This window comes from Hyla sarda, unplaced genomic scaffold, assembly GCF_029499605.1.
Source record: "Hyla sarda isolate aHylSar1 unplaced genomic scaffold, aHylSar1.hap1 scaffold_172, whole genome shotgun sequence".
Classification (NCBI taxonomy): Eukaryota; Metazoa; Chordata; class Amphibia; order Anura; family Hylidae; genus Hyla; species Hyla sarda.
In genome coordinates this window covers 66,966-88,726 of record NW_026608360.1, presented here as the reverse complement: position 1 = coordinate 88,726, position 21,761 = coordinate 66,966, and the positions used below count along the sequence as shown (strand labels likewise).

At 46.3% G+C, this 21,761-nt stretch overlaps 10 non-coding genes across 10 annotated transcripts; all 10 read left to right on the top strand.

Moving 5' to 3' along the window:
* The first annotated feature begins 421 nt into the window (after positions 1–421).
* Positions 422–612, top strand: LOC130312633 (U2 spliceosomal RNA). Its single transcript, XR_008860731.1, has one exon. It is a non-coding gene; the product is annotated as a U2 spliceosomal RNA (small nuclear RNA).
* A 2,090-nt stretch (positions 613–2,702) lies between these two features.
* LOC130312569 (U2 spliceosomal RNA) lies at positions 2,703–2,893 on the top strand. Its single transcript, XR_008860680.1, has one exon. It is a non-coding gene; the product is annotated as a U2 spliceosomal RNA (small nuclear RNA).
* A 2,097-nt stretch (positions 2,894–4,990) lies between these two features.
* On the top strand, positions 4,991–5,181 carry LOC130312568 (U2 spliceosomal RNA). Its single transcript, XR_008860679.1, has one exon. It is a non-coding gene; the product is annotated as a U2 spliceosomal RNA (small nuclear RNA).
* A 2,088-nt stretch (positions 5,182–7,269) lies between these two features.
* LOC130312632 (U2 spliceosomal RNA) lies at positions 7,270–7,460 on the top strand. The gene has a single exon (XR_008860730.1). It is a non-coding gene; the product is annotated as a U2 spliceosomal RNA (small nuclear RNA).
* Positions 7,461–9,552: 2,092 nt separating this feature from the next.
* On the top strand, positions 9,553–9,743 carry LOC130312571 (U2 spliceosomal RNA). Its single transcript, XR_008860682.1, has one exon. It is a non-coding gene; the product is annotated as a U2 spliceosomal RNA (small nuclear RNA).
* A 2,091-nt stretch (positions 9,744–11,834) lies between these two features.
* LOC130312631 (U2 spliceosomal RNA) lies at positions 11,835–12,025 on the top strand. Its single transcript, XR_008860729.1, has one exon. It is a non-coding gene; the product is annotated as a U2 spliceosomal RNA (small nuclear RNA).
* A 2,089-nt stretch (positions 12,026–14,114) lies between these two features.
* LOC130312630 (U2 spliceosomal RNA) lies at positions 14,115–14,305 on the top strand. Its single transcript, XR_008860728.1, has one exon. It is a non-coding gene; the product is annotated as a U2 spliceosomal RNA (small nuclear RNA).
* Positions 14,306–16,390: 2,085 nt separating this feature from the next.
* On the top strand, positions 16,391–16,581 carry LOC130312629 (U2 spliceosomal RNA). Its single transcript, XR_008860727.1, has one exon. It is a non-coding gene; the product is annotated as a U2 spliceosomal RNA (small nuclear RNA).
* Positions 16,582–18,671: 2,090 nt separating this feature from the next.
* Positions 18,672–18,862, top strand: LOC130312628 (U2 spliceosomal RNA). Its single transcript, XR_008860726.1, has one exon. It is a non-coding gene; the product is annotated as a U2 spliceosomal RNA (small nuclear RNA).
* A 2,094-nt stretch (positions 18,863–20,956) lies between these two features.
* LOC130312626 (U2 spliceosomal RNA) lies at positions 20,957–21,147 on the top strand. Its single transcript, XR_008860724.1, has one exon. It is a non-coding gene; the product is annotated as a U2 spliceosomal RNA (small nuclear RNA).
* The last annotated feature ends 614 nt before the right edge of the window (positions 21,148–21,761 follow it).

Here is a 21,761-nt window from a genome sequence, read left to right as displayed (position 1 = left end):
AGGTAAGTCCAATGGGGTGCAGGCATGTCCTCTATGCTTACAGCTTCCCGTGGGTGTTGGTTTGATACCGTTTGGGGACAGCCAAGGAGGCATCTGCAGGCAACAAAGGTAGGTGTGTGCTTGTGTGTGTGTTTCCTATGCAGATCCTAAGCCCAGTGTCACATGCAAGTAGGAGGAGTAAGAAGGGTTCCTGGCAAATCCGGGTTATGGATTGCATTTAAAAAGGCCCCGTGGGAGTGCAATGGGCCCCTGTCTTGCTGCTTAGCAATAATGGTATGGGTTTAGGTTCTGCTGTGTGTACTGGTGGTTGACTGCCCCCCAGCCCAGAGTGTGCATGGAAAATTGTCTGGCAGCCTCCCTGACAGCAAGCAGTGATAGTGCCCATGAAGGGCACCTTGTTGGGCCCGCCCCTTTCACGGTTATCGCTTCTCGGCCTTTTGGCTAAGATCAAGTGTAGTATCTGTTCTTATCAGTTTAATATCTGATACGTCCCCTATCTGGGGACCATATATTAAATGGATTTTTGAGAACGGGGGCCGATTTCGAAGCTTGCTTCCGTCGCCCTATGCATTGACCCGATATGGCAGTATCTTCGGGTACAGTGCACCACCCCCTTACAGGGTTAAAAAGAAAGATTCCTACTTTCATTGCTACCTGCTTGCTGGCTAGCCAGCTAGCCAGCCCTGTGGGCCTTGCTGCTGCTGCAGCCAAAAAACAAAAGGTGGTGCTGCTGCTGCTTCTGCTGCTTCTGCTTCTGCTTGTGTCTGGCCGCTGTTGGAGCGTCCAGGCACAGGACTTCTGCTGCTGCTGACTAAATGGCCTCCTTAATTGGATCATTTGAGTAGCCAGCACACCTGTGCAGGTAGGGCATGACATGATAGGCAGCTGCCTTGATAGCGGGTGGGTGCTGAATGTTCCTAATTGACAAAATAAGATTAATGCTTATGAAGAAATATAAAATCTCATCCCTTCCCCAATATCGCGCCACACCCCTACCCCTTAATTCCCTGGTTGAACTTGATGGACATATGTCTTTTTTCGACCGTACTAACTATGTAACTATGTAACATAACATGGGGGGGGGGGGGTCTCCTGGCTGTTCACACAGGTGTGTCATTGCTGTACATTGACCATGCATTGCTTCTGTGGTATTGCAAAGGCAAAGACAAATGCTTCCAGCCATCCATTGCACTAATGGATTGGTCATCAGCTGGCTGTCTATGTCCCGCATCAATATAGACCAAAGTACAGAGGGTTAGGCTATGCTATTGTGCACCTACCTGATGCATCAGAAGGTGCGAGGCCCTTGCTAAATTCTGTGCACAGACTTTGAGATCTATACTTTAGACTGTATCTAAACCTGCTCCAACATGGACTGACATTCTGGCCTACTTTCAGCCGATGCGACTTGTCTGTCGCTGAACAGTCGCTTTTTATGTATTCAGCACCTATGTATAATGTTGTAAAAATGCTCTAGAAGCTAAAGTCGCAGAAATGTCACACATATTTGGCCTGCAACTTTCTGTGCGACAAATTCAGACAGGAAAAATCAGTATAAATCCTTAGAAAATTATCCCCCAGTGTCTCCATCTGCTGGCGGTATTGAATAAGCATTGCTGCACTGATGGGGTATGCATTAGACGAAAAAAAAGAAGAAAAAGAAGAATAATACGCCCAGAAAAGAGGCGAAAAGGAGAAAAACGTAAAAAAACGTGAAAAAAAAGTAAGAGGAAGAGAAGGGGAAAAAAGGTGGAAATGGGTTTAAAAGTGATTTCGGCGGAGAAATATATATATATATATATATATATATATATATATATATATATATACGCGCACACACACACATATATATAAACGTATTCTCCGTTGAGATATTGCAGCCGCTGCTGTGTCCAGGCCCAGGAGCCTTAGCACTGTGCTGTGATGTCACTCAATACCACTGACATCACTAGGTGTAAACAACATCTCTCCTTTGCTGTGTATGTGACTATGGAGCTGTTTGGTGATGTCGTCTATTATGGCCTTCATAGAAGCAACAGGAGATTGTTGCATCCATCTAGAACCCTCAGAACTACAGTGCTATGATGTCACTCACTTCCACAGGCCTTGCAGAGTGTAAACAACAACAACCCAGCTTTGTTGTGTATGTAACCATAGGGATTTGTGATGTCACCTAGAACCTTCACAGCAGCGACAGCTTTATGAGGAGCATCAGCACTGCTCTGCCTGAGCAGAACCATCACCGCCATAGGTTGTCAAATAACCCGGGTTTAACCCACACAGGTAAGTCCAATGGGGTGCAGGCATGTCCTCTATGCTTACAGCTTCCCGTGGGTGTTGGTTTGATACCGTTTGGGGACAGCCAAGGAGGCATCTGCAGGCAACAAAGGTAGGTGTGTGCTTGTGTGTGTGTTTCCTATGCAGATCCTAAGCCCAGTGTCACATGCAAGTAGGAGGAGTAAGAAGGGTTCCTGGCAAATCCGGGTTATGGATTGCATTTAAAAAGGCCCCGTGGGAGTGCAATGGGCCCCTGTCTTGCTGCTTAGCAATAATGGTATGGGTTTAGGTTCTGCTGTGTGTACTGGTGGTTGACTGCCCCCCAGCCCAGAGTGTGCATGGAAAATTGTCTGGCAGCCTCCCTGACAGCAAGCAGTGATAGTGCCCATGAAGGGCACCTTGTTGGGCCCGCCCCTTTCACGGTTATCGCTTCTCGGCCTTTTGGCTAAGATCAAGTGTAGTATCTGTTCTTATCAGTTTAATATCTGACACGTCCCCTATCTGGGGACCATATATTAAATGGATTTTTGAGAACGGGGGCCGATTTCGAAGCTTGCTTCCGTCGCCCTATGCATTGACCCGATATGGCAGTATCTTCGGGTACAGTGCACCACCCCCTTACAGGGTTAAAAAGAAAGATTCCTACTTTCATTGCTACCTGCTTGCTGGCTAGCCAGCTAGCCAGCCCTGTGGGCCTTGCTGCTGCTGCAGCCAAAAAACAAAAGGTGGTGCTGCTGCTGCTTCTGCTGCTTCTGCTTCTGCTTGTGTCTGGCCGCTGTTGGAGCGTCCAGGCACAGGACTTCTGCTGCTGCTGACTAAATGGCCTCCTTAATTGGATCATTTGAGTAGCCAGCACACCTGTGCAGGTAGGGCATGACATGATAGGCAGCTGCCTTGATAGCGGGTGGGTGCTGAATGTTCCTAATTGACAAAATAAGATTAATGCTTATGAAGAAATATAAAATCTCATCCCTTCCCCAATATCGCGCCACACCCCTACCCCTTAATTCCCTGGTTGAACTTGATGGACATATGTCTTTTTTCGACCGTACTAACTATGTAACTATGTAACATAACATGGGGGGGGGGGGGGGGTCTCCTGGCTGTTCACACAGGTGTGTCATTGCTGTACATTGACCATGCATTGCTTCTGTGGTATTGCAAAGGCAAAGACAAATGCTTCCAGCCATCCATTGCACTAATGGATTGGTCATCAGCTGGCTGTCTATGTCCCGCATCAATATAGACCAAAGTACAGAGGGTTAGGCTATGCTATTGTGCACCTACCTGATGCATCAGAAGGTGCGAGGCCCTTGCTAAATTCTGTGCACAGACTTTGAGATCTATACTTTAGACTGTATCTAAACCTGCTCCAACATGGACTGACATTCTGGCCTACTTTCAGCCGATGCGACTTGTCTGTCGCTGAACAGTCGCTTTTTATGTATTCAGCACCTATGTATAATGTTGTAAAAATGCTCTAGAAGCTAAAGTCGCAGAAATGTCACACATATTTGGCCTGCAACTTTCTGTGCGACAAATTCAGACAGGAAAAATCAGTATAAATCCTTAGAAAATTATCCCCCAGTGTCTCCATCTGCTGGCGGTATTGAATAAGCATTGCTGCACTGATGGGGTATGCATTAGACGAAAAAAAAGAAGAAAAAGAAGAATAATACGCCCAGAAAAGAGGCGAAAAGGAGAAAAACGTAAAAAAACGTGAAAAAAAAGTAAGAGGAAGAGAAGGGGAAAAAAGGTGGAAATGGGTTTAAAAGTGATTTCGGCGGAGAAATATATATATATATATATATATATATATATATATATATATATATATATACGCGCACACACACACATATATATAAACGTATTCTCCGTTGAGATATTGCAGCCGCTGCTGTGTCCAGGCCCAGGAGCCTTAGCACTGTGCTGTGATGTCACTCAATACCACTGACATCACTAGGTGTAAACAACATCTCTCCTTTGCTGTGTATGTGACTATGGAGCTGTTTGGTGATGTCGTCTATTATGGCCTTCATAGAAGCAACAGGAGATTGTTGCATCCATCTAGAACCCTCAGAACTACAGTGCTATGATGTCACTCACTTCCACAGGCCTTGCAGAGTGTAAACAACAACAACCCAGCTTTGTTGTGTATGTAACCATAGGGATTTGTGATGTCACCTAGAACCTTCACAGCAGCGACAGCTTTATGAGGAGCATCAGCACTGCTCTGCCTGAGCAGAACCATCACCGCCATAGGTTGTCAAATAACCCGGGTTTAACCCACACAGGTAAGTCCAATGGGGTGCAGGCATGTCCTCTATGCTTACAGCTTCCCGTGGGTGTTGGTTTGATACCGTTTGGGGACAGCCAAGGAGGCATCTGCAGGCAACAAAGGTAGGTGTGTGCTTGTGTGTGTGTTTCCTATGCAGATCCTAAGCCCAGTGTCACATGCAAGTAGGAGGAGTAAGAAGGGTTCCTGGCAAATCCGGGTTATGGATTGCATTTAAAAAGGCCCCGTGGGAGTGCAATGGGCCCCTGTCTTGCTGCTTAGCAATAATGGTATGGGTTTAGGTTCTGCTGTGTGTACTGGTGGTTGACTGCCCCCCAGCCCAGAGTGTGCATGGAAAATTGTCTGGCAGCCTCCCTGACAGCAAGCAGTGATAGTGCCCATGAAGGGCACCTTGTTGGGCCCGCCCCTTTCACGGTTATCGCTTCTCGGCCTTTTGGCTAAGATCAAGTGTAGTATCTGTTCTTATCAGTTTAATATCTGACACGTCCCCTATCTGGGGACCATATATTAAATGGATTTTTGAGAACGGGGGCCGATTTCGAAGCTTGCTTCCGTCGCCCTATGCATTGACCCGATATGGCAGTATCTTCGGGTACAGTGCACCACCCCCTTACAGGGTTAAAAAGAAAGATTCCTACTTTCATTGCTACCTGCTTGCTGGCTAGCCAGCTAGCCAGCCCTGTGGGCCTTGCTGCTGCTGCAGCCAAAAAACAAAAGGTGGTGCTGCTGCTGCTTCTGCTGCTTCTGCTTCTGCTTGTGTCTGGCCGCTGTTGGAGCGTCCAGGCACAGGACTTCTGCTGCTGCTGACTAAATGGCCTCCTTAATTGGATCATTTGAGTAGCCAGCACACCTGTGCAGGTAGGGCATGACATGATAGGCAGCTGCCTTGATAGCGGGTGGGTGCTGAATGTTCCTAATTGACAAAATAAGATTAATGCTTATGAAGAAATATAAAATCTCATCCCTTCCCCAATATCGCGCCACACCCCTACCCCTTAATTCCCTGGTTGAACTTGATGGACATATGTCTTTTTTCGACCGTACTAACTATGTAACTATGTAACATAACATGGGGGGGGGGGGGTCTCCTGGCTGTTCACACAGGTGTGTCATTGCTGTACATTGACCATGCATTGCTTCTGTGGTATTGCAAAGGCAAAGACAAATGCTTCCAGCCATCCATTGCACTAATGGATTGGTCATCAGCTGGCTGTCTATGTCCCGCATCAATATAGACCAAAGTACAGAGGGTTAGGCTATGCTATTGTGCACCTACCTGATGCATCAGAAGGTGCGAGGCCCTTGCTAAATTCTGTGCACAGACTTTGAGATCTATACTTTAGACTGTATCTAAACCTGCTCCAACATGGACTGACATTCTGGCCTACTTTCAGCCGATGCGACTTGTCTGTCGCTGAACAGTCGCTTTTTATGTATTCAGCACCTATGTATAATGTTGTAAAAATGCTCTAGAAGCTAAAGTCGCAGAAATGTCACACATATTTGGCCTGCAACTTTCTGTGCGACAAATTCAGACAGGAAAAATCAGTATAAATCCTTAGAAAATTATCCCCCAGTGTCTCCATCTGCTGGCGGTATTGAATAAGCATTGCTGCACTGATGGGGTATGCATTAGACGAAAAAAAAGAAGAAAAAGAAGAATAATACGCCCAGAAAAGAGGCGAAAAGGAGAAAAACGTAAAAAAACGTGAAAAAAAAGTAAGAGGAAGAGAAGGGAAAAAAAGGTGGAAATGGGTTTAAAAGTGATTTCGGCGGAGAAATATATATATATATATATATATATATATATATATATATATATACGCGCACACACACACATATATATAAACGTATTCTCCGTTGAGATATTGCAGCCGCTGCTGTGTCCAGGCCCAGGAGCCTTAGCACTGTGCTGTGATGTCACTCAATACCACTGACATCACTAGGTGTAAACAACATCTCTCCTTTGCTGTGTATGTGACTATGGAGCTGTTTGGTGATGTCGTCTATTATGGCCTTCATAGAAGCAACAGGAGATTGTTGCATCCATCTAGAACCCTCAGAACTACAGTGCTATGATGTCACTCACTTCCACAGGCCTTGCAGAGTGTAAACAACAACAACCCAGCTTTGTTGTGTATGTAACCATAGGGATTTGTGATGTCACCTAGAACCTTCACAGCAGCGACAGCTTTATGAGGAGCATCAGCACTGCTCTGCCTGAGCAGAACCATCACCGCCATAGGTTGTCAAATAACCCGGGTTTAACCCACACAGGTAAGTCCAATGGGGTGCAGGCATGTCCTCTATGCTTACAGCTTCCCGTGGGTGTTGGTTTGATACCGTTTGGGGACAGCCAAGGAGGCATCTGCAGGCAACAAAGGTAGGTGTGTGCTTGTGTGTGTGTTTCCTATGCAGATCCTAAGCCCAGTGTCACATGCAAGTAGGAGGAGTAAGAAGGGTTCCTGGCAAATCCGGGTTATGGATTGCATTTAAAAAGGCCCCGTGGGAGTGCAATGGGCCCCTGTCTTGCTGCTTAGCAATAATGGTATGGGTTTAGGTTCTGCTGTGTGTACTGGTGGTTGACTGCCCCCCAGCCCAGAGTGTGCATGGAAAATTGTCTGGCAGCCTCCCTGACAGCAAGCAGTGATAGTGCCCATGAAGGGCACCTTGTTGGGCCCGCCCCTTTCACGGTTATCGCTTCTCGGCCTTTTGGCTAAGATCAAGTGTAGTATCTGTTCTTATCAGTTTAATATCTGATACGTCCCCTATCTGGGGACCATATATTAAATGGATTTTTGAGAACGGGGGCCGATTTCGAAGCTTGCTTCCGTCGCCCTATGCATTGACCCGATATGGCAGTATCTTCGGGTACAGTGCACCACCCCCTTACAGGGTTAAAAAGAAAGATTCCTACTTTCATTGCTACCTGCTTGCTGGCTAGCCAGCTAGCCAGCCCTGTGGGCCTTGCTGCTGCTGCAGCCAAAAAACAAAAGGTGGTGCTGCTGCTGCTTCTGCTGCTTCTGCTTCTGCTTGTGTCTGGCCGCTGTTGGAGCGTCCAGGCACAGGACTTCTGCTGCTGCTGACTAAATGGCCTCCTTAATTGGATCATTTGAGTAGCCAGCACACCTGTGCAGGTAGGGCATGACATGATAGGCAGCTGCCTTGATAGCGGGTGGGTGCTGAATGTTCCTAATTGACAAAATAAGATTAATGCTTATGAAGAAATATAAAATCTCATCCCTTCCCCAATATCGCGCCACACCCCTACCCCTTAATTCCCTGGTTGAACTTGATGGACATATGTCTTTTTTCGACCGTACTAACTATGTAACTATGTAACATAACATGGGGGGGGGGGGGGGGGTCTCCTGGCTGTTCACACAGGTGTGTCATTGCTGTACATTGACCATGCATTGCTTCTGTGGTATTGCAAAGGCAAAGACAAATGCTTCCAGCCATCCATTGCACTAATGGATTGGTCATCAGCTGGCTGTCTATGTCCCGCATCAATATAGACCAAAGTACAGAGGGTTAGGCTATGCTATTGTGCACCTACCTGATGCATCAGAAGGTGCGAGGCCCTTGCTAAATTCTGTGCACAGACTTTGAGATCTATACTTTAGACTGTATCTAAACCTGCTCCAACATGGACTGACATTCTGGCCTACTTTCAGCCGATGCGACTTGTCTGTCGCTGAACAGTCGCTTTTTATGTATTCAGCACCTATGTATAATGTTGTAAAAATGCTCTAGAAGCTAAAGTCGCAGAAATGTCACACATATTTGGCCTGCAACTTTCTGTGCGACAAATTCAGACAGGAAAAATCAGTATAAATCCTTAGAAAATTATCCCCCAGTGTCTCCATCTGCTGGCGGTATTGAATAAGCATTGCTGCACTGATGGGGTATGCATTAGACGAAAAAAAAGAAGAAAAAGAAGAATAATACGCCCAGAAAAGAGGCGAAAAGGAGAAAAACGTAAAAAAACGTGAAAAAAAAGTAAGAGGAAGAGAAGGGGAAAAAAGGTGGAAATGGGTTTAAAAGTGATTTCGGCGGAGAAATATATATATATATATATATATATATATATATATATATATATACGCGCACACACACACATATATATAAACGTATTCTCCGTTGAGATATTGCAGCCGCTGCTGTGTCCAGGCCCAGGAGCCTTAGCACTGTGCTGTGATGTCACTCAATACCACTGACATCACTAGGTGTAAACAACATCTCTCCTTTGCTGTGTATGTGACTATGGAGCTGTTTGGTGATGTCGTCTATTATGGCCTTCATAGAAGCAACAGGAGATTGTTGCATCCATCTAGAACCCTCAGAACTACAGTGCTATGATGTCACTCACTTCCACAGGCCTTGCAGAGTGTAAACAACAACAACCCAGCTTTGTTGTGTATGTAACCATAGGGATTTGTGATGTCACCTAGAACCTTCACAGCAGCGACAGCTTTATGAGGAGCATCAGCACTGCTCTGCCTGAGCAGAACCATCACCGCCATAGGTTGTCAAATAACCCGGGTTTAACCCACACAGGTAAGTCCAATGGGGTGCAGGCATGTCCTCTATGCTTACAGCTTCCCGTGGGTGTTGGTTTGATACCGTTTGGGGACAGCCAAGGAGGCATCTGCAGGCAACAAAGGTAGGTGTGTGCTTGTGTGTGTGTTTCCTATGCAGATCCTAAGCCCAGTGTCACATGCAAGTAGGAGGAGTAAGAAGGGTTCCTGGCAAATCCGGGTTATGGATTGCATTTAAAAAGGCCCCGTGGGAGTGCAATGGGCCCCTGTCTTGCTGCTTAGCAATAATGGTATGGGTTTAGGTTCTGCTGTGTGTACTGGTGGTTGACTGCCCCCCAGCCCAGAGTGTGCATGGAAAATTGTCTGGCAGCCTCCCTGACAGCAAGCAGTGATAGTGCCCATGAAGGGCACCTTGTTGGGCCCGCCCCTTTCACGGTTATCGCTTCTTGGCCTTTTGGCTAAGATCAAGTGTAGTATCTGTTCTTATCAGTTTAATATCTGACACGTCCCCTATCTGGGGACCATATATTAAATGGATTTTTGAGAACGGGGGCCGATTTCGAAGCTTGCTTCCGTCGCCCTATGCATTGACCCGATATGGCAGTATCTTCGGGTACAGTGCACCACCCCCTTACAGGGTTAAAAAGAAAGATTCCTACTTTCATTGCTACCTGCTTGCTGGCTAGCCAGCTAGCCAGCCCTGTGGGCCTTGCTGCTGCTGCAGCCAAAAAACAAAAGGTGGTGCTGCTGCTGCTTCTGCTGCTTCTGCTTCTGCTTGTGTCTGGCCGCTGTTGGAGCGTCCAGGCACAGGACTTCTGCTGCTGCTGACTAAATGGCCTCCTTAATTGGATCATTTGAGTAGCCAGCACACCTGTGCAGGTAGGGCATGACATGATAGGCAGCTGCCTTGATAGCGGGTGGGTGCTGAATGTTCCTAATTGACAAAATAAGATTAATGCTTATGAAGAAATATAAAATCTCATCCCTTCCCCAATATCGCGCCACACCCCTACCCCTTAATTCCCTGGTTGAACTTGATGGACATATGTCTTTTTTCGACCGTACTAACTATGTAACTATGTAACATAACATGGGGGGGGGGGGGGGGTCTCCTGGCTGTTCACACAGGTGTGTCATTGCTGTACATTGACCATGCATTGCTTCTGTGGTATTGCAAAGGCAAAGACAAATGCTTCCAGCCATCCATTGCACTAATGGATTGGTCATCAGCTGGCTGTCTATGTCCCGCATCAATATAGACCAAAGTACAGAGGGTTAGGCTATGCTATTGTGCACCTACCTGATGCATCAGAAGGTGCGAGGCCCTTGCTAAATTCTGTGCACAGACTTTGAGATCTATACTTTAGACTGTATCTAAACCTGCTCCAACATGGACTGACATTCTGGCCTACTTTCAGCCGATGCGACTTGTCTGTCGCTGAACAGTCGCTTTTTATGTATTCAGCACCTATGTATAATGTTGTAAAAATGCTCTAGAAGCTAAAGTCGCAGAAATGTCACACATATTTGGCCTGCAACTTTCTGTGCGACAAATTCAGACAGGAAAAATCAGTATAAATCCTTAGAAAATTATCCCCCAGTGTCTCCATCTGCTGGCGGTATTGAATAAGCATTGCTGCACTGATGGGGTATGCATTAGACAAAAAAAAAGAAGAAAAAGAAGAATAATACGCCCAGAAAAGAGGCGAAAAGGAGAAAAACGTAAAAAAACGTGAAAAAAAAGTAAGAGGAAGAGAAGGGAAAAAAAGGTGGAAATGGGTTTAAAAGTGATTTCGGCGGAGAAATATATATATATATATATATATATATATATATATATATATATACGCGCACACACACACATATATATAAACGTATTCTCCGTTGAGATATTGCAGCCGCTGCTGTGTCCAGGCCCAGGAGCCTTAGCACTGTGCTGTGATGTCACTCAATACCACTGACATCACTAGGTGTAAACAACATCTCTCCTTTGCTGTGTATGTGACTATGGAGCTGTTTGGTGATGTCGTCTATTATGGCCTTCATAGAAGCAACAGGAGATTGTTGCATCCATCTAGAACCCTCAGAACTACAGTGCTATGATGTCACTCACTTCCACAGGCCTTGCAGAGTGTAAACAACAACAACCCAGCTTTGTTGTGTATGTAACCATAGGGATTTGTGATGTCACCTAGAACCTTCACAGCAGCGACAGCTTTATGAGGAGCATCAGCACTGCTCTGCCTGAGCAGAACCATCACCGCCATAGGTTGTCAAATAACCCGGGTTTAACCCACACAGGTAAGTCCAATGGGGTGCAGGCATGTCCTCTATGCTTACAGCTTCCCGTGGGTGTTGGTTTGATACCGTTTGGGGACAGCCAAGGAGGCATCTGCAGGCAACAAAGGTAGGTGTGTGCTTGTGTGTGTGTTTCCTATGCAGATCCTAAGCCCAGTGTCACATGCAAGTAGGAGGAGTAAGAAGGGTTCCTGGCAAATCCGGGTTATGGATTGCATTTAAAAAGGCCCCGTGGGAGTGCAATGGGCCCCTGTCTTGCTGCTTAGCAATAATGGTATGGGTTTAGGTTCTGCTGTGTGTACTGGTGGTTGACTGCCCCCCAGCCCAGAGTGTGCATGGAAAATTGTCTGGCACCCTCCCTGACAGCAAGCAGTGATAGTGCCCATGAAGGGCACCTTGTTGGGCCCGCCCCTTTCACGGTTATCGCTTCTCGGCCTTTTGGCTAAGATCAAGTGTAGTATCTGTTCTTATCAGTTTAATATCTGATACGTCCCCTATCTGGGGACCATATATTAAATGGATTTTTGAGAACGGGGGCCGATTTCGAAGCTTGCTTCCGTCGCCCTATGCATTGACCCGATATGGCAGTATCTTCGGGTACAGTGCACCACCCCCTTACAGGGTTAAAAAGAAAGATTCCTACTTTCATTGCTACCTGCTTGCTGGCTAGCCAGCTAGCCAGCCCTGTGGGCCTTGCTGCTGCTGCAGCCAAAAAACAAAAGGTGGTGCTGCTGCTGCTTCTGCTTCTGCTTGTGTCTGGCCGCTGTTGGAGCGTCCAGGCACAGGACTTCTGCTGCTGCTGACTAAATGGCCTCCTTAATTGGATCATTTGAGTAGCCAGCACACCTGTGCAGGTAGGGCATGACATGATAGGCAGCTGCCTTGATAGCGGGTGGGTGCTGAATGTTCCTAATTGACAAAATAAGATTAATGCTTATGAAGAAATATAAAATCTCATCCCTTCCCCAATATCGCGCCACACCCCTACCCCTTAATTCCCTGGTTGAACTTGATGGACATATGTCTTTTTTCGACCGTACTAACTATGTAACTATGTAACATAACATGGGGGGGGGGGGGGTCTCCTGGCTGTTCACACAGGTGTGTCATTGCTGTACATTGACCATGCATTGCTTCTGTGGTATTGCAAAGGCAAAGACAAATGCTTCCAGCCATCCATTGCACTAATGGATTGGTCATCAGCTGGCTGTCTATGTCCCGCATCAATATAGACCAAAGTACAGAGGGTTAGGCTATGCTATTGTGCACCTACCTGATGCATCAGAAGGTGCGAGGCCCTTGCTAAATTCTGTGCACAGACTTTGAGATCTATACTTTAGACTGTATCTAAACCTGCTCCAACATGGACTGACATTCTGGCCTACTTTCAGCCGATGCGACTTGTCTGTCGCTGAACAGTCGCTTTTTATGTATTCAGCACCTATGTATAATGTTGTAAAAATGCTCTAGAAGCTAAAGTCGCAGAAATGTCACACATATTTGGCCTGCAACTTTCTGTGCGACAAATTCAGACAGGAAAAATCAGTATAAATCCTTAGAAAATTATCCCCCAGTGTCTCCATCTGCTGGCGGTATTGAATAAGCATTGCTGCACTGATGGGGTATGCATTAGACGAAAAAAAAGAAGAAAAAGAAGAATAATACGCCCAGAAAAGAGGCGAAAAGGAGAAAAACGTAAAAAAACGTGAAAAAAAAGTAAGAGGAAGAGAAGGGAAAAAAAGGTGGAAATGGGTTTAAAAGTGATTTCGGCGGAGAATATATATATATATATATATATATATATATATATATATATATATATATATATACGCGCACACACACACATATATATAAACGTATTCTCCGTTGAGATATTGCAGCCGCTGCTGTGTCCAGGCCCAGGAGCCTTAGCACTGTGCTGTGATGTCACTCAATACCACTGACATCACTAGGTGTAAACAACATCTCTCCTTTGCTGTGTATGTGACTATGGAGCTGTTTGGTGATGTCGTCTATTATGGCCTTCATAGAAGCAACAGGAGATTGTTGCATCCATCTAGAACCCTCAGAACTACAGTGCTATGATGTCACTCACTTCCACAGGCCTTGCAGAGTGTAAACAACAACAACCCAGCTTTGTTGTGTATGTAACCATAGGGATTTGTGATGTCACCTAGAACCTTCACAGCAGCGACAGCTTTATGAGGAGCATCAGCACTGCTCTGCCTGAGCAGAACCATCACCGCCATAGGTTGTCAAATAACCCGGGTTTAACCCACACAGGTAAGTCCAATGGGGTGCAGGCATGTCCTCTATGCTTACAGCTTCCCGTGGGTGTTGGTTTGATACCGTTTGGGGACAGCCAAGGAGGCATCTGCAGGCAACAAAGGTAGGTGTGTGCTTGTGTGTGTGTTTCCTATGCAGATCCTAAGCCCAGTGTCACATGCAAGTAGGAGGAGTAAGAAGGGTTCCGGGCAAATCCGGGTTATGGATTGCATTTAAAAAGGCCCCGTGGGAGTGCAATGGGCCCCTGTCTTGCTGCTTAGCAATAATGGTATGGGTTTAGGTTCTGCTGTGTGTACTGGTGGTTGACTGCCCCCCAGCCCAGAGTGTGCATGGAAAATTGTCTGGCAGCCTCCCTGACAGCAAGCAGTGATAGTGCCCATGAAGGGCACCTTGTTGGGCCCGCCCCTTTCACGGTTATCGCTTCTCGGCCTTTTGGCTAAGATCAAGTGTAGTATCTGTTCTTATCAGTTTAATATCTGATACGTCCCCTATCTGGGGACCATATATTAAATGGATTTTTGAGAACGGGGGCCGATTTCGAAGCTTGCTTCCGTCGCCCTATGCATTGACCCGATATGGCAGTATCTTCGGGTACAGTGCACCACCCCCTTACAGGGTTAAAAAGAAAGATTCCTACTTTCATTGCTACCTGCTTGCTGGCTAGCCAGCTAGCCAGCCCTGTGGGCCTTGCTGCTGCTGCAGCCAAAAAACAAAAGGTGGTGCTGCTGCTGCTTCTGCTGCTTCTGCTTCTGCTTGTGTCTGGCCGCTGTTGGAGCGTCCAGGCACAGGACTTCTGCTGCTGCTGACTAAATGGCCTCCTTAATTGGATCATTTGAGTAGCCAGCACACCTGTGCAGGTAGGGCATGACATGATAGGCAGCTGCCTTGATAGCGGGTGGGTGCTGAATGTTCCTAATTGACAAAATAAGATTAATGCTTATGAAGAAATATAAAATCTCATCCCTTCCCCAATATCGCGCCACACCCCTACCCCTTAATTCCCTGGTTGAACTTGATGGACATATGTCTTTTTTCGACCGTACTAACTATGTAACTATGTAACATAACATGGGGGGGGGGGGTCTCCTGGCTGTTCACACAGGTGTGTCATTGCTGTACATTGACCATGCATTGCTTCTGTGGTATTGCAAAGGCAAAGACAAATGCTTCCAGCCATCCATTGCACTAATGGATTGGTCATCAGCTGGCTGTCTATGTCCCGCATCAATATAGACCAAAGTACAGAGGGTTAGGCTATGCTATTGTGCACCTACCTGATGCATCAGAAGGTGCGAGGCCCTTGCTAAATTCTGTGCACAGACTTTGAGATCTATACTTTAGACTGTATCTAAACCTGCTCCAACATGGACTGACATTCTGGCCTACTTTCAGCCGATGCGACTTGTCTGTCGCTGAACAGTCGCTTTTTATGTATTCAGCACCTATGTATAATGTTGTAAAAATGCTCTAGAAGCTAAAGTCGCAGAAATGTCACACATATTTGGCCTGCAACTTTCTGTGCGACAAATTCAGACAGGAAAAATCAGTATAAATCCTTAGAAAATTATCCCCCAGTGTCTCCATCTGCTGGCGGTATTGAATAAGCATTGCTGCACTGATGGGGTATGCATTAGACGAAAAAAAAGAAGAAAAAGAAGAATAATACGCCCAGAAAAGAGGCGAAAAGGAGAAAAACGTAAAAAAACGTGAAAAAAAAGTAAGAGGAAGAGAAGGGAAAAAAAGGTGGAAATGGGTTTAAAAGTGATTTCGGCGGAGAAATATATATATATATATATATATATATATATATATATATATACGCGCACACACACACATATATATAAACGTATTCTCCGTTGAGATATTGCAGCCGCTGCTGTGTCCAGGCCCAGGAGCCTTAGCACTGTGCTGTGATGTCACTCAATACCACTGACATCACTAGGTGTAAACAACATCTCTCCTTTGCTGTGTATGTGACTATGGAGCTGTTTGGTGATGTCGTCTATTATGGCCTTCATAGAAGCAACAGGAGATTGTTGCATCCATCTAGAACCCTCAGAACTACAGTGCTATGATGTCACTCACTTCCACAGGCCTTGCAGAGTGTAAACAACAACAACCCAGCTTTGTTGTGTATGTAACCATAGGGATTTGTGATGTCACCTAGAACCTTCACAGCAGCGACAGCTTTATGAGGAGCATCAGCACTGCTCTGCCTGAGCAGAACCATCACCGCCATAGGTTGTCAAATAACCCGGGTTTAACCCACACAGGTAAGTCCAATGGGGTGCAGGCATGTCCTCTATGCTTACAGCTTCCCGTGGGTGTTGGTTTGATACCGTTTGGGGACAGCCAAGGAGGCATCTGCAGGCAACAAAGGTAGGTGTGTGCTTGTGTGTGTGTTTCCTATGCAGATCCTAAGCCCAGTGTCACATGCAAGTAGGAGGAGTAAGAAGGGTTCCTGGCAAATCCGGGTTATGGATTGCATTTAAAAAGGCCCCGTGGGAGTGCAATGGGCCCCTGTCTTGCTGCTTAGCAATAATGGTATGGGTTTAGGTTCTGCTGTGTGTACTGGTGGTTGACTGCCCCCCAGCCCAGAGTGTGCATGGAAAATTGTCTGGCAGCCTCCCTGACAGCAAGCAGTGATAGTGCCCATGAAGGGCACCTTGTTGGGCCCGCCCCTTTCACGGTTATCGCTTCTCGGCCTTTTGGCTAAGATCAAGTGTAGTATCTGTTCTTATCAGTTTAATATCTGATACGTCCCCTATCTGGGGACCATATATTAAATGGATTTTTGAGAACGGGGGCCGATTTCGAAGCTTGCTTCCGTCGCCCTATGCATTGACCCGATATGGCAGTATCTTCGGGTACAGTGCACCACCCCCTTACAGGGTTAAAAAGAAAGATTCCTACTTTCATTGCTACCTGCTTGCTGGCTAGCCAGCTAGCCAGCCCTGTGGGCCTTGCTGCTGCTGCAGCCAAAAAACAAAAGGTGGTGCTGCTGCTGCTTCTGCTGCTTCTGCTTCTGCTTGTGTCTGGCCGCTGTTGGAGCGTCCAGGCACAGGACTTCTGCTGCTGCCGACTAAATGGCCTCCTTAATTGGATCATTTGAGTAGCCAGCACACCTGTGCAGGTAGGGCATGACATGATAGGCAGCTGCCTTGATAGCGGGTGGGTGCTGAATGTTCCTAATTGACAAAATAAGATTAATGCTTATGAAGAAATATAAAATCTCATCCCTTCCCCAATATCGCGCCACACCCCTACCCCTTAATTCCCTGGTTGAACTTGATGGACATATGTCTTTTTTCGACCGTACTAACTATGTAACTATGTAACATAACATGGGGGGGGGGGGGTCTCCTGGCTGTTCACACAGGTGTGTCATTGCTGTACATTGACCATGCATTGCTTCTGTGGTATTGCAAAGGCAAAGACAAATGCTTCCAGCCATCCATTGCACTAATGGATTGGTCATCAGCTGGCTGTCTATGTCCCGCATCAATATAGACCAAAGTACAGAGGGTTAGGCTATGCTATTGTGCACCTACCTGATGCATCAGAAGGTGCGAGGCCCTTGCTAAATTCTGTGCACAGACTTTGAGATCTATACTTTAGACTGTATCTAAACCTGCTCCAACATGGACTGACATTCTGGCCTACTTTCAGCCGATGCGACTTGTCTGTCGCTGAACAGTCGCTTTTTATGTATTCAGCACCTATGTATAATGTTGTAAAAATGCTCTAGAAGCTAAAGTCGCAGAAATGTCACACATATTTGGCCTGCAACTTTCTGTGCGACAAATTCAGACAGGAAAAATCAGTATAAATCCTTAGAAAATTATCCCCCAGTGTCTCCATCTGCTGGCGGTATTGAATAAGCATTGCTGCACTGATGGGGTATGCATTAGACGAAAAAAAAGAAGAAAAAGAAGAATAATACGCTCAGAAAAGAGGCGAAAAGGAGAAAAACGTAAAAAAACGTGAAAAAAAAGTAAGAGGAAGAGAAGGGAAAAAAAGGTGGAAATGGGTTTAAAAGTGATTTCGGCGGAGAAATATATATATATATATATATATATATATATATATATATATATATACGCGCACACACACACATATATATAAACGTATTCTCCGTTGAGATATTGCAGCCGCTGCTGTGTCCAGGCCCAGGAGCCTTAGCACTGTGCTGTGATGTCACTCAATACCACTGACATCACTAGGTGTAAACAACATCTCTCCTTTGCTGTGTATGTGACTATGGAGCTGTTTGGTGATGTCGTCTATTATGGCCTTCATAGAAGCAACAGGAGATTGTTGCATCCATCTAGAACCCTCAGAACTACAGTGCTATGATGTCACTCACTTCCACAGGCCTTGCAGAGTGTAAACAACAACAACCCAGCTTTGTTGTGTATGTAACCATAGGGATTTGTGATGTCACCTAGAACCTTCACAGCAGCGACAGCTTTATGAGGAGCATCAGCACTGCTCTGCCTGAGCAGAACCATCACCGCCATAGGTTGTCAAATAACCCGGGTTTAACCCACACAGGTAAGTCCAATGGGGTGCAGGCATGTCCTCTATGCTTACAGCTTCCCGTGGGTGTTGGTTTGATACCGTTTGGGGACAGCCAAGGAGGCATCTGCAGGCAACAAAGGTAGGTGTGTGCTTGTGTGTGTGTTTCCTATGCAGATCCTAAGCCCAGTGTCACATGCAAGTAGGAGGAGTAAGAAGGGTTCCTGGCAAATCCGGGTTATGGATTGCATTTAAAAAGGCCCCGTGGGAGTGCAATGGGCCCCTGTCTTGCTGCTTAGCAATAATGGTATGGGTTTAGGTTCTGCTGTGTGTACTGGTGGTTGACTGCCCCCCAGCCCAGAGTGTGCATGGAAAATTGTCTGGCAGCCTCCCTGACAGCAAGCAGTGATAGTGCCCATGAAGGGCACCTTGTTGGGCCCGCCCCTTTCACGGTTATCGCTTCTCGGCCTTTTGGCTAAGATCAAGTGTAGTATCTGTTCTTATCAGTTTAATATCTGATACGTCCCCTATCTGGGGACCATATATTAAATGGATTTTTGAGAACGGGGGCCGATTTCGAAGCTTGCTTCCGTCGCCCTATGCATTGACCCGATATGGCAGTATCTTCGGGTACAGTGCACCACCCCCTTACAGGGTTAAAAAGAAAGATTCCTACTTTCATTGCTACCTGCTTGCTGGCTAGCCAGCTAGCCAGCCCTGTGGGCCTTGCTGCTGCTGCAGCCAATAAACAAAAGGTGGTGCTGCTGCTGCTTCTGCTGCTTCTGCTGCTTCTGCTTCTGCTTGTGTCTGGCCGCTGTTGGAGCGTCCAGGCACAGGACTTCTGCTGCTGCTGACTAAATGGCCTCCTTAATTGGATCATTTGAGTAGCCAGCACACCTGTGCAGGTAGGGCATGACATGATAGGCAGCTGCCTTGATAGCGGGTGGGTGCTGAATGTTCCTAATTGACAAAATAAGATTAATGCTTATGAAGAAATATAAAATCTCATCCCTTCCCCAATATCGCGCCACACCCCTACCCCTTAATTCCCTGGTTGAACTTGATGGACATATGTCTTTTTTCGACCGTACTAACTATGTAACTATGTAACATAACATGGGGGGGGGGGGGGTCTCCTGGCTGTTCACACAGGTGTGTCATTGCTGTACATTGACCATGCATTGCTTCTGTGGTATTGCAAAGGCAAAGACAAATGCTTCCAGCCATCCATTGCACTAATGGATTGGTCATCAGCTGGCTGTCTATGTCCCGCATCAATATAGACCAAAGTACAGAGGGTTAGGCTATGCTATTGTGCACCTACCTGATGCATCAGAAGGTGCGAGGCCCTTGCTAAATTCTGTGCACAGACTTTGAGATCTATACTTTAGACTGTATCTAAACCTGCTCCAACATGGACTGACATTCTGGCCTACTTTCAGCCGATGCGACTTGTCTGTCGCTGAACAGTCGCTTTTTATGTATTCAGCACCTATGTATAATGTTGTAAAAATGCTCTAGAAGCTAAAGTCGCAGAAATGTCACACATATTTGGCCTGCAACTTTCTGTGCGACAAATTCAGACAGGAAAAATCAGTATAAATCCTTAGAAAATTATCCCCCAGTGTCTCCATCTGCTGGCGGTATTGAATAAGCATTGCTGCACTGATGGGGTATGCATTAGACGAAAAAAAAGAAGAAAAAGAAGAATAATACGCCCAGAAAAGAGGCGAAAAGGAGAAAAACGTAAAAAAACGTGAAAAAAAAGTAAGAGGAAGAGAAGGGAAAAAAAGGTGGAAATGGGTTTAAAAGTGATTTCGGCGGAGAAATATATATATATATATATATATATATATATATATATATACGCGCACACACACACATATATATAAACGTATTCTCCGTTGAGATATTGCAGCCGCTGCTGTGTCCAGGCCCAGGAGCCTTAGCACTGTGCTGTGATGTCACTCAATACCACTGACATCACTAGGTGTAAACAACATCTCTCCTTTGCTGTGTATGTGACTATGGAGCTGTTTGGTGATGTCGTCTATTATGGCCTTCATAGAAGCAACAGGAGATTGTTGCATCCATCTAGAACCCTCAGAACTACAGTGCTATGATGTCACTCACTTCCACAGGCCTTGCAGAGTGTAAACAACAACAACCCAGCTTTGTTGTGTATGTAACCATAGGGATTTGTGATGTCACCTAGAACCTTCACAGCAGCGACAGCTTTATGAGGAGCATCAGCACTGCTCTGCCTGAGCAGAACCATCACCGCCATAGGTTGTCAAATAACCCGGGTTTAACCCACACAGGTAAGTCCAATGGGGTGCAGGCATGTCCTCTATGCTTACAGCTTCCCGTGGGTGTTGGTTTGATACCGTTTGGGGACAGCCAAGGAGGCATCTGCAGGCAACAAAGGTAGGTGTGTGCTTGTGTGTGTGTTTCCTATGCAGATCCTAAGCCCAGTGTCACATGCAAGTAGGAGGAGTAAGAAGGGTTCCTGGCAAATCCGGGTTATGGATTGCATTTAAAAAGGCCCCGTGGGAGTGCAATGGGCCCCTGTCTTGCTGCTTAGCAATAATGGTATGGGTTTAGGTTCTGCTGTGTGTACTGGTGGTTGACTGCCCCCCAGCCCAGAGTGTGCATGGAAAATTGTCTGGCAGCCTCCCTGACAGCAAGCAGTGATAGTGCCCATGAAGGGCACCTTGTTGGGCCCGCCCCTTTCACGGTTATCGCTTCTCGGCCTTTTGGCTAAGATCAAGTGTAGTATCTGTTCTTATCAGTTTAATATCTGATACGTCCCCTATCTGGGGACCATATATTAAATGGATTTTTGAGAACGGGGGCCGATTTCGAAGCTTGCTTCCGTCGCCCTATGCATTGACCCGATATGGCAGTATCTTCGGGTACAGTGCACCACCCCCTTACAGGGTTAAAAAGAAAGATTCCTACTTTCATTGCTACCTGCTTGCTGGCTAGCCAGCTAGCCAGCCCTGTGGGCCTTGCTGCTGCTGCAGCCAAAAAACAAAAGGTGGTGCTGCTGCTGCTTCTGCTGCTTCTGCTTCTGCTTGTGTCTGGCCGCTGTTGGAGCGTCCAGGCACAGGACTTCTGCTGCTGCTGACTAAATGGCCTCCTTAATTGGATCATTTGAGTAGCCAGCACACCTGTGCAGGTAGGGCATGACATGATAGGCAGCTGCCTTGATAGCGGGTGGGTGCTGAATGTTCCTAATTGACAAAATAAGATTAATGCTTATGAAGAAATATAAAATCTCATCCCTTCCCCAATATCGCGCCACACCCCTACCCCTTAATTCCCTGGTTGAACTTGATGGACATATGTCTTTTTTCGACCGTACTAACTATGTAACTATGTAACATAACATGGGGGGGGGGGGGGGGTCTCCTGGCTGTTCACACAGGTGTGTCATTGCTGTACATTGACCATGCATTGCTTCTGTGGTATTGCAAAGGCAAAGACAAATGCTTCCAGCCATCCATTGCACTAATGGATTGGTCATCAGCTGGCTGTCTATG